General features: G+C 58.0%; 2 non-coding genes across 2 annotated transcripts; both read left to right on the forward strand.

Moving 5' to 3' along the window:
• The first annotated feature begins 531 nt into the window (after positions 1-531).
• On the forward strand, positions 532-722 carry LOC142766208 (U2 spliceosomal RNA). The gene has a single exon (XR_012884435.1). It is a non-coding gene; the product is annotated as a U2 spliceosomal RNA (small nuclear RNA).
• A 9411-nt stretch (positions 723-10133) lies between these two features.
• On the forward strand, positions 10134-10328 carry LOC142766330 (U2 spliceosomal RNA). Its single transcript, XR_012884501.1, has one exon. It is a non-coding gene; the product is annotated as a U2 spliceosomal RNA (small nuclear RNA).

Below are 10328 nucleotides of genomic sequence, written 5' to 3' on the forward strand. Positions count from 1 at the left end.
ACTTAGGATCGATACATGTTCAGTTTAAAACTAAGGTGACCCCCCCTCGTCCCTCTCCCCAGATACACCACTGTAGCGCCTGTTCTCATAAAGCAATTTGAATTCTGGTAAAACGAGTTTTTTTTTGATGCTGTGTTGTGCCGCTGGCCCCGCCTGCTGACACCAAGGGGTGGTCGGTTATTGTACATATGTATATAGCGCCACATGTTTTTGTATATACCTTTTTCATTCTTTGTGAAAGCATAGGTGCATATGCTGCGTGCTCGCCCATCAGTATTTATTTCTGTGCATGCAAATAAGACTGTAAATATGTACATAACACGCGACACCCCCACCCCTGCATATTCTTTTGTAAAATATAGTAGCTGAAATGTGTTTGTCCTTCATTCTTGATTTGTTTAACTTTATAGTTGTAAATATGTATATAGATAACGCGCTGTTTTGTATTTGCTTGTGTAAGCGTACACTTGTATATATTAAATGTTCTCCCGCTTGTTTATTTTGTAAAACGCATGTCAATGTACCTGTTCTTTCGGTTTGAAGTTCAATAAACTTCTCTTTGTGTAGTATCTGTTCTTATCAGCTTAATATCTGATACGGATCCTATTTGGATCCAAGATATTAAACTTATTTTTGCAATGCGGCGGAGTGCTTGAAGCTTGCTTCACCTCCGCCACGGTTTGGCCCGGTATTGCACTACCTCCGGGATCGGCCCACTCACCCCTGCGGGGGTGAGTTCGACAATAAATTCAATGACAGAAAGAGTGTTCGAATTTACCAAGGATATCGGGGTAAATGGCGTGAGTGCGGCGGGTGTCCGAGACGGTGGCGTCACGCCGCCCCGGCTGACGCGGTATTCGCGTGCGGGGAGTGCGCTAGCTGTGTTTACACTTACGATTCCTGTGGGAAAATAAATGTTTCTATGGAAATTTCTTAAATGGAGGCCCCCCCCCTTTTTTTGGTTATGTTCACACGTACATACTCAAGTGTTTATTTTTTTAAACATCCCTACACATAATAATAAACTATTGAGTAATTTATTATTCCTGTTTCGGAGGAAAGCTAGAAGTGTGTATACGATGTGTATGTACATATGTGTGTAGAAGTGTGTATGTATGCGCCAAGCTAATTCCGCTTTTCCAATTCACCCGTTTCGGAACGAAAAATAAAAGAGCCTCTAGAAAATGGTTGTTGGTGTTTCTGTTTACAGTTGCAGTGACAAACGAAGGCATTTTTATTTCACATCTTCAAGCGACGTCTTAACCTGAAGACGCGTGCTCTCGCCGCGTCTATGCATCTACACTATTCCCCATCACAAATTAAAATCGCAAAGAACGCCACAGGACCCACCCTGCACACACCTGCTGTACGGTGGAGCGGCAAAGCCCCGATGTGCTTTTTCTATGTCCACTGACCTGGGTCCCAGCTTCTGCCAGCGGTGGCTGTAATTCGTTGCCACGCGGTCAGCAGCCTCTCTGGCGCCCTCAGCCATCACCTTGATGACGATATGATGATATGTGGGGTATGACGTCCCAAAACCACCATATGATTATGAGAGACGCCGTAATGGAGGGCTCCGGAAATTTCGACCACCTGAAGTTCTTTAACGTGCACCCTAATCTGACCACAGGGAAATGCAGCCGCCGCGGCCGGGTTTCGATCCCACAACCTGCGGGTCAGCAGCCGAGTACCTTACAGCCACTAGACCACCACGACGGACATCGCCTTGTTGATCACACACTACATTTCTGAACACCATCTCATACCAGCTCATCCACCGTTGGCTCTCGTTAATTACAACAAACATCCTCGCACGCTCACCTCAATAGAATTGCCAGTTGCTGGAAGTTCCAAGAAAATTGGGCACTAGACTTACGGACGCACCGCGCACGTACCTGAAGCGCCGTGGAACCCAGGACGCGTGAGATCACGCCCCGGGCGCGCTTTGCTGTACTTTGCCTCTGCACCCACTCATCACTCCTCGCAGCTTCACTAAGCCGAGTATGTAGAAGTCGAAGAAGCAGAACAACAAACCGGCCAATCCCCCACAGTGGGTGTGAGCCACAAGTGAAGGTCAACAAAAACAAGCAACACCAGCGAGCGCTGTGATGAAGCTATCGTAATGGGGCGAAATAATCCACGAATATGGCTGCACGTTGACGCACGGTCGCATTTGTGCAACCACCCGTCTCCCGAAGACCGTCTGTCGCGAGTCTTCTCGCACCTTACCCAGCGGAATTCGACGAAAAGCGCAGGCGAGTACTTCTCCACTGATTTCCGCGACCACTTGACGACCGCCTTCTTGCCGCCTCATCTCCGTCTGGCACGATCGACGGAGCGCCGCACCAGCGCTTCGTACACGCCACTATAGCACTCCTACCTCTCGGAATCAGCAAAACATGGACAAGCGTTTTCGACCACGACAGGCAGAGCCTGCCGGCCCGTTGAACGCTTGAACGACATCGCAGCGGCATGTCACACAGGACGAGGGAAAAGCCCGAAAGCGCAGGATCACAGACAGACTGAATGAGACCCTACGCAGGATCCGCATCATCAGGGGGGCGGACACCCTGACGGACTGCCCGCGGGGCTACCTCGCTGCTCTGGAGGCCGAACATACCCGGCTACTCCAACAACGTGCGCGGAGGCCACCCAAAGACCAGGCCGAAGCGAACCCCAATGGGGTGACCGGGAACGGCCGCGTCCGTATCACGCGTGTTCGGCGCCTGGACAACTCCTTCGCCACTGACCCAGATGACATTGGCAGAACCTTCCGGAACTACTTTGCAGACCTCTTTCGAGACACAGACCGCGCCGGCACCCCAGACGGGGAGCATCTGTATGAAGAGCTCTGTCGTAACCTTGCGCGCCTCGAGCAGGATGAAGCTGAAATGCTGGGCAGTGATGCAACAGCGGAAGAAGTAAGGACTACCATCACAAACATGCCACCGAACTCCGCTCCTGGAGCAGACGGACTCACACCTTCCTTCTATTCCACCTTTAGGAATGAACTGGAGAACGTCCTCGTGCTCATGGTAAACATGGTGGTCACCCATCACCGGAAACCACCATCCTTCGGCGAAGGGAGGATCGTCTTCCTCCTCAAGGAGGGCGCCCAGCAGGAGGAGCTTTCGGCCTGGCGGCCGGTCACCCTTCTGAATGCTGACTACAAGATGGTGGCTTCCCTGTTAAACAACCGCACGAAGCCACTGCTACAGACCATAGTTTCAGCACAGCAGACCTGCGCAGTGCCGGGCCGCTCAATTTTCGCCAACTTGACGGTCACGCGGGATGCCTTCGAATACTTGACTGCCCCATCTTTGTCAGGCGCCTTCATATCGCTCGACCAAGCGAAGGCCTTCGATCGAGTTGGGCACGAGTACATGCTCGAAGTCCTGCGCCGTTTCGGTTTCCCCGCACACTTTGTGGAAAGCATCGCGCTACTGTACTGAGATCTTACGTGCCACGTAGTCGTAAATGGCGACCCATTGACTAACTTCGCGTACGAGAGAGGCATCCGCCAGGGATGCCCACTTGGGCCCACCCTCTTCATACTCTCGCTCGAGCCGCTGCTGACAAGAATCATGAACAACGACCGCATTAGGGGCTTTCCACTAACGGGGGAGACCACAATCAAAGTGCTCGCCTATGCGGACGTTGTTTCGTTGTTTGTCCGTGACCCGGCAAGCTTACAGGCTTTCTGGGAGACGTTCGCACCCTACGCGGACACCTCAGGCGCGCTCCTTAACATGGAGAAAAGCAAGGCCATTGCCTTTGGCGCCTTCCCCCGAGAGGCCCTGGGTGAGCTGTGCGCAGTGGACACCGTCAAGGTACTGGGCATCTACTTCTTTGGTGCCGGTGTGGCGGAGAAAACCTGGCAGCGAGCGTTGGAACGCGCTCAAGTGGCAATAGAGCGCCTCAGCCCCGAAGGCATGTCTTTGCGCGATAAAGCCCTGGCAGTGACAACCACCATTTGCGCCTTTGCATATTACGCCAGTCGAGTCGCCGTGATGCCCGCCAGGACAGCTACAAGGCTAATGAAAATGATCGGCGCCTTCCTATGGGATGGCAAGCCCGCGCCCATACGCCGCACCCTCCTACACCTCTCGACGGACGGGGGTGGCCTCGGATTATCACACCCGCCCACTACTAGCAAAGTGCTGGCATTAAAAACGGCTAGGGCATTGTTCCAAACACCCGGATACGTAGGGAGGGACATCATGCGCTACTGGTGCAGCACAAACGCTGCCTTCCTGAATGCGGAGCGTCCCCTCACTCCGCTTGAGGAAGCTCCCTCAAGCTTTTACAAGGGCGCCGCAAACACTATGCGGATGCTTGAGAAAGACGCCTCCGAATGTGATATTGACAAAACCCCACCCGCTCGCATCGCGGAGGACATTGCGCGGCACCAGTTGACGCAGAAATAATGCAGGCAGTCGCAAAAATGGCAACAGAACGCGCGCAGAGATGGAGATGGGTGGAGAATGCCCAAACCGGTAGCAGACTTCTCGTGGAGGAAGAATTGGGACATCCTACCAACTCGCCAGCGCCTACACAGGCTGGGCATCGTACCTTCCGCCCGCTGTCCCAATTGTCCCTCCATAGAAACTCTTACACGCGCCCTGCATAAGTGCCCCGCAGCTAAGCCAGTGTGGCGGATAGTGGCGAGAGAGTTTCATATCCGCCCCCCTCCAGCCCTCGCCAGGAACAGAGGCGCTTTCGCCAAACTGGTAGTAGCGTGCACGCTGTTCGTGCTTTGGAACCGGCGTTGCCTAGCCGAAGCTAGGCATAAAACAGTACGGGCAGCCTTCCCCGCAGTAGCCAAGATACGCTTGATGTTGTGGCATTATCTGTCAGAGGATCTCGAAACCAGCGGCGAGGAAAAATTCCTTCGCCGATGGCACACGAGGTTTTTCGTACTACAAAATGGCAAGCTGCGCCTCCCCATCACCCCCTTCTAACCCTCTTCCACCAAACTGTCTCTCGGTATGGTGCTGACCTCATAACCCACGTTTCTCCTTTAAAATAGTATCTCCGTTTTTATTGTCCGCGTGCTCGTCTCATCCCTTGAGTCTGTATAACCTTCTGTGTTTTGCAAGAGTCTTTTTTGTTTAGCCACAATACACACTGTGCTTGTGCAATTTCTCAACACATGTGTAGGCAACTGTGTGTTTGATCACATGTTTCTTTATATTTTTAAAAAAATGAATGCACATGTTAATTTTGCACTGTAAACACTCCTTGAAATGGTGTATAAGCCTGTAGCCTGGAAATTGTATTTTGCTGCTACTGTGTGATTTCAACCCATGTCGCGGTGCCTCTCATGTTATCTAGTGACCCTGAGCCTATTGTCCATTTGTGTTGTAGCCCCTCAGTGGAGGGCAACGTGTGACTCGTTAATAAAATTTCCCTTTGTGTAGTATCTGTTCTTATCAGCTTAATTACGCTGACCCACTTTGATCCGCTGGCCAACGGTCGAGAGGCGTTCCCTCCCGGGGACTCGGCCACCCCGGGAAGGCGACGTTCCTGGCTGCGCCTGCCCTTTCGGAGGGGCACCTGCTGCTCCTGCTGACCGGCGGGGCTTCCCGTTCCTGGACGTTGGACGTGGCGGACCTGCTGACCCTGGAGGCCTTGGACGTCCTGGCTGGCCCTGGCGACCCCCGGATGCTGGACGGCGGTTGGTGAAAGTCTACAGCTCATTTCTCTGCTTGGCTCTTCGCCTGCCGCCTGCTGCATGCCCGGCCCGGTCGTCACCACCTGCTGACGACGTCATCGGGACAGGGTCACCATCGTGACCGCACCGCCATCGTCGCCCACCGCCCGGCCCACCTGGTCCTGCCTGGCCTTGCTGTTGCCGTCCGGTCCTGCTGCCTGCCGGGGCCGCCGCCATGGATCCTGCCCGCCCGAGTTCCGCGAGGGGCCGTCGTGCCAGGCGGCGCCACGCTGTTGCCCCTACTGGCTCCCCAGCACCACCCCCTCCTCAGCGACCTCGGCGCGGGACTCTGGGTTCTCCCGCGGCGGGCCCTTCATCGCCGGCGTCGACTGCGTCGCCCTCGTCGGGACCGGCTGGTTCCGAAGCACCGGCGTCCTCACGCCCTTCTGCCCCAGTGCAACCACGCCAGCTGGCCCTGGACGGCGACGTTCTGTGGGTTTATCTCCCGGCCCCGGCGGAGCTGCAGTGACCCGTCGACAACTGCAGTATGAAGTACATCGGGGCCGCTTGGACGTCTCGCGTGCAGTCGGTGCGCCGCCACGTGGAGTTCGAGCACGGCGTTCGTGTGAGGGAACGAATCTACGTGTGCACGGTGTGCGACGCGCCGCTCACGTCCCGGCCCTCGTACCACCACTGCCTGGCAAGGGCCATGCTCATGCCATCAACGGAGACACCTCGCCGTCGCTGTGGCGTGTGCGACGCCACGTTTACGACCAAGCGCGGCCTGGCCAATCACCTGCGATGCCACGTCGACCAGGCTGGGCCATCCGGCGCTGCTCGCGAGTGCGCGCCTGCCCGGCGTGTGCGCCACGTCAGCACATCGTCTGACACGTCATCGTCTGGATCGGGTTCCTCGTCGCCGCCAGCAGCACCCCGGGCTTCGCGACGCCTCAGGGGCCTATCGCCCTCTGACGCCGCATCTCCGGTGCGGCCCTCGTCGTCTCCGGATGCCAGGTCGGGGGCCTCTTCGCTCGCGTCGATCGGCGAACCGTCTGCCTTCGAGTACCATTCGTCCAGCGGTTCGTCGACGTCCGTGAGCTTGGCCTCCGTCCCCGGTTCGCCGGCACCATCACCTGCCGCAAGCCCGGCCCCCTCCGAGCAGCCATTGCGCGACGCCGAAAGCACGTCTTCACCTACGCCGCACATCGGGGTCCCGACGCCCGCCGGCGTTGCCGTGGACTCGCCCGTTCTCGGGTCACCACGGTCGCCGGATCCTGCGTCTCCAAGACCCTCGTCGTCTGCCAGGCAAGTCCTGGTACCGTACGACTTCGGGCCCTCGTCGTCGTCCAATGGCGCGTCTTCCGCCCCGCGCGGCTCGTCGGCGGCTTTGCCCGTTGGCGATGCCGCGTTTCTACTTGACGACGACGACAATACGATTTCTTACGACGTCGCGGTGTCTTCACCGCCGCTCGATGCCGGGTCGTCCCCGGTCGTTCTGCCCGGGTCCCCGGTGTCTCCTCCCTCCTCCCCGTCGCCACCCGCGTCCGTGGACGAGGCCGCGGCGGATCCCGACAAGGTACAAGAGCATCCCGAGACCGACTCCACGACCCTCCAGGTGCCACCGGACCACACGCGCCTCCTCGAGGACCAGGCACGCCTGCTCCGCTCCTTGCTGCGGGACCCGCCCACGAACGAGTCATGGGCCCAATGCGAGGAAGCATGGACGCGGGCCGTCGCCTTGGCTGTCGAGGCAGTGCGTCTCCCACCGGTGCGTCCTGGTCGCTAACGCCGCCAGCCCGACCCGTCGAACGCGGTCGACATACAGCGGCTGTACCGCCGCAACCGTCGACGCGCGGTTCGGCTGATCCTGGAGGGACCTCCACAGACGTGCGCCATACCGCTACAAGACCTACAGGATCACTGGGGGCACACGTGGTCGGCCCGCCAAGCCGACTCCACCCTGCTTCTCGGACGCGATCCGGCTGCGGCGGGCGTCGACACGTCGAATTTTTCGACTAAAGAGGTGTACGGGCGCCTGCGCAAGTCAGAAAGCACGGATCCCGGGGCAGACCGTCTAACCTATCACCACTGGCGAACGGTTGACCCGGAAGCACGGTTCCTGACGGCGTTGTTCAACGCCTGCCTCCACCACCGCCGAACGCCGGATTCCTGGAGGACAACGCGGACCGTCCTCATCTTCAAGAGGGGGGATCCGCAAGTCCCATCAAACTGGCGGCCTATAGCCCTCGGCTGCACGGCGGCAAAGCTTTACGCTAAGTGCCTTGCAGCCCGGCTCCAGGCCTGGATGATCGAACACGCCGTCTTGTCCAAGTGCCAGAAGGGCTTCCTTCCGCACGACGGCGTGTTCGAACTTAACTATATTTCACAGCGCAGGCTCGACATCGCCCGATCGGGAGGCCCCGACCTGTGTGCGGCGCTGTTGGACTTCCACAACGCGTTCGGCTCAGTCCCGCACCAGGCTTTGCTCGACGCCCTGCAAGGTGCTGGCGCCGGCTCCGTGTTTACGGAGTTGATCGGCGACCTTTACCGGGATAACAGCACCTGTATCCTGGCGGCCGAAGGAACCACCGAGCTTATCCCGGTCCTGGCAGGGCTACGTCAGGGTTGTCCACTGAGTGGAATTCTATTCAACTTAGTGATCGACCCGGTCATCCGCGCAGTGCAGGGTGGTGGTTTCGACCACAAGATCCTTGCCTACGCGGACGACCTGACTCCCCTGGCCTCGACCCCGCGCCGACTCCAGCAGCGCATCGACCGGATTGAGACCCTCGCCGCATCCCTGGGCCTGTCCTTGAACCCGTCCAAGTGCGCGTCCTTCCACATGGTTCGATCGACACCTGTGGAGATGCGCCAGACGGAGTTCCGAGTTTCGGGCGTCCCCATCTCGGTACTGCGCGACTTCGAGCCGCAGCGGTACCTGGGACGCCCAATTGGCTTTCGGATCCCCTCCGGCTCCGGTTCCGTCGTCGAGATCATGTCATCGATGTTGGCGCCGTGGCAGCGTCTGTATACCCTCCGGACCTTCGTCTACCCGGCGCTCAACTTCCCCATGCGATGCGGCGTCTTGTCTACGACGGACTGGCGCCGATTGGACGACGCCACTCGGCCGCTGGTAAAGCGGACGCTTTACCTTCCCACCAACGCGGCGACAAACTACCTATATGGATCCGCCTGCGGTGGTGCCGTCGGGATCCCCGTTGCGGCGGAGCTTAGCGACCTCTGCCGCATCGACTCCGCCTTCAAGCTTTCGACGTCCCCCGACACCGAGTTGCGGCAGATGGCCTTGGCAGACGCCTATGCAACCGCCACTGCCCGCCTCGGTTGGGAGGTCACCCGCTTCGAGCTGGAGACCTACCTCGGGGGGTCGCTTGGAGACGGTTTCCGGGTCCCGGCCACCCAGCTGCGATCCGTCTGGACCAACGCCCGAAAAGCGTCACGCCGCTACAACGTCGCCTGGACCCTGGATCCTGGCGGCGTCCGGCTCACCTGCGGCGACGCTACAATCACCCTACAGCACCGGTGCCGCGTAATGCGCACGCTACGAGAGGTGCTGGCCACGGAACGGGACCAGGCCCTGCACAACCTCCCCAACCAGGGCAAGGTGCTGGCCTGCGTGGCGGCTGATCGCGCCAGCTCCCATTTCATGCGGACGGGCGCCTTCACCTCCTTCGCAGACTGCCGGTTTGTGCATAGGGCCCGCCTCAACCTCCTGCTCCTCAACGGCGCTCGCATGTGGGGCGCACCGGACAGGGACCAGCGGTGCGGCGTCTGCGGGTACCAGAGGGAGACACTGCCGCATGTGGTGTGCCACTGCATGCCTCGCAGTGCGCTCTACCGGGCCCGCCACAACGCCATCGTCGACCACGTCCGGACTGCCGCCTCCCGCGAGTTCACGGTGGCCTTCGAGAACCAGGCCGTCGGAGACGCGGGCCTGCGTCCGGATCTCGTCCTGGTGCGTGGCGAAGAGGCTATCGTCATCGACGTCACGTGCCCGTTCGAGAACACGCCGGACGCCTTTGAGAACGCCCGTAACGCCAAGCTGGCTCACTACGAGCCGGTGGCAGCGTTTCTCCGGCGCCGGTATCAACGGGTCACCGTCCACGCCGTCATAGAGGGTGCCCTCGGCGCATGGGATTCGGCGAACGATCGCGTACTACGTCGCATTTGTTCGCGCCCCTACTTGCACCTGTTTAAGAAGCTTTGTGTGAGTGAGGTGATCTCTGCATCTCGCAAGATCTACCAAGAACACTTGCGTGAAAGCCATTAACTGCCTCGCGTCCGCATGTGACTGTGCATGCAAAACTAATATGGGTGTGCGTGTTTGCCCCAATTCCTGTCTTGCCATGCGATGCCTTTCATTGTTACGCGACGCGCGCCGTTTTTCGCCTGCGCTGTGTCATGTCACTGTTGATAACCTCGTCGCGAAAACTCTTTGACGCAAATCATGTCTCAAAGTCGGACTCATTCAACTATGGCCCCATGAAACATGAATAAAAACTTATCTGTTCTTATCAGCTTAATATCTGATACGGATCCTATTTGGATCCAAGATATTAAACTTATTTTTGCAATGCGGCGGAGTGCTTGAAGCTTGCTTCACCTCCGCCACGGGTTGGCCCGGTATTGCACTACCTCCGGGATCGGCCCACTCACC

Source organism: Rhipicephalus microplus, chromosome 6 (genome assembly GCF_043290135.1).
Source record: "Rhipicephalus microplus isolate Deutch F79 chromosome 6, USDA_Rmic, whole genome shotgun sequence".
Classification (NCBI taxonomy): Eukaryota; Metazoa; Arthropoda; class Arachnida; order Ixodida; family Ixodidae; genus Rhipicephalus; species Rhipicephalus microplus.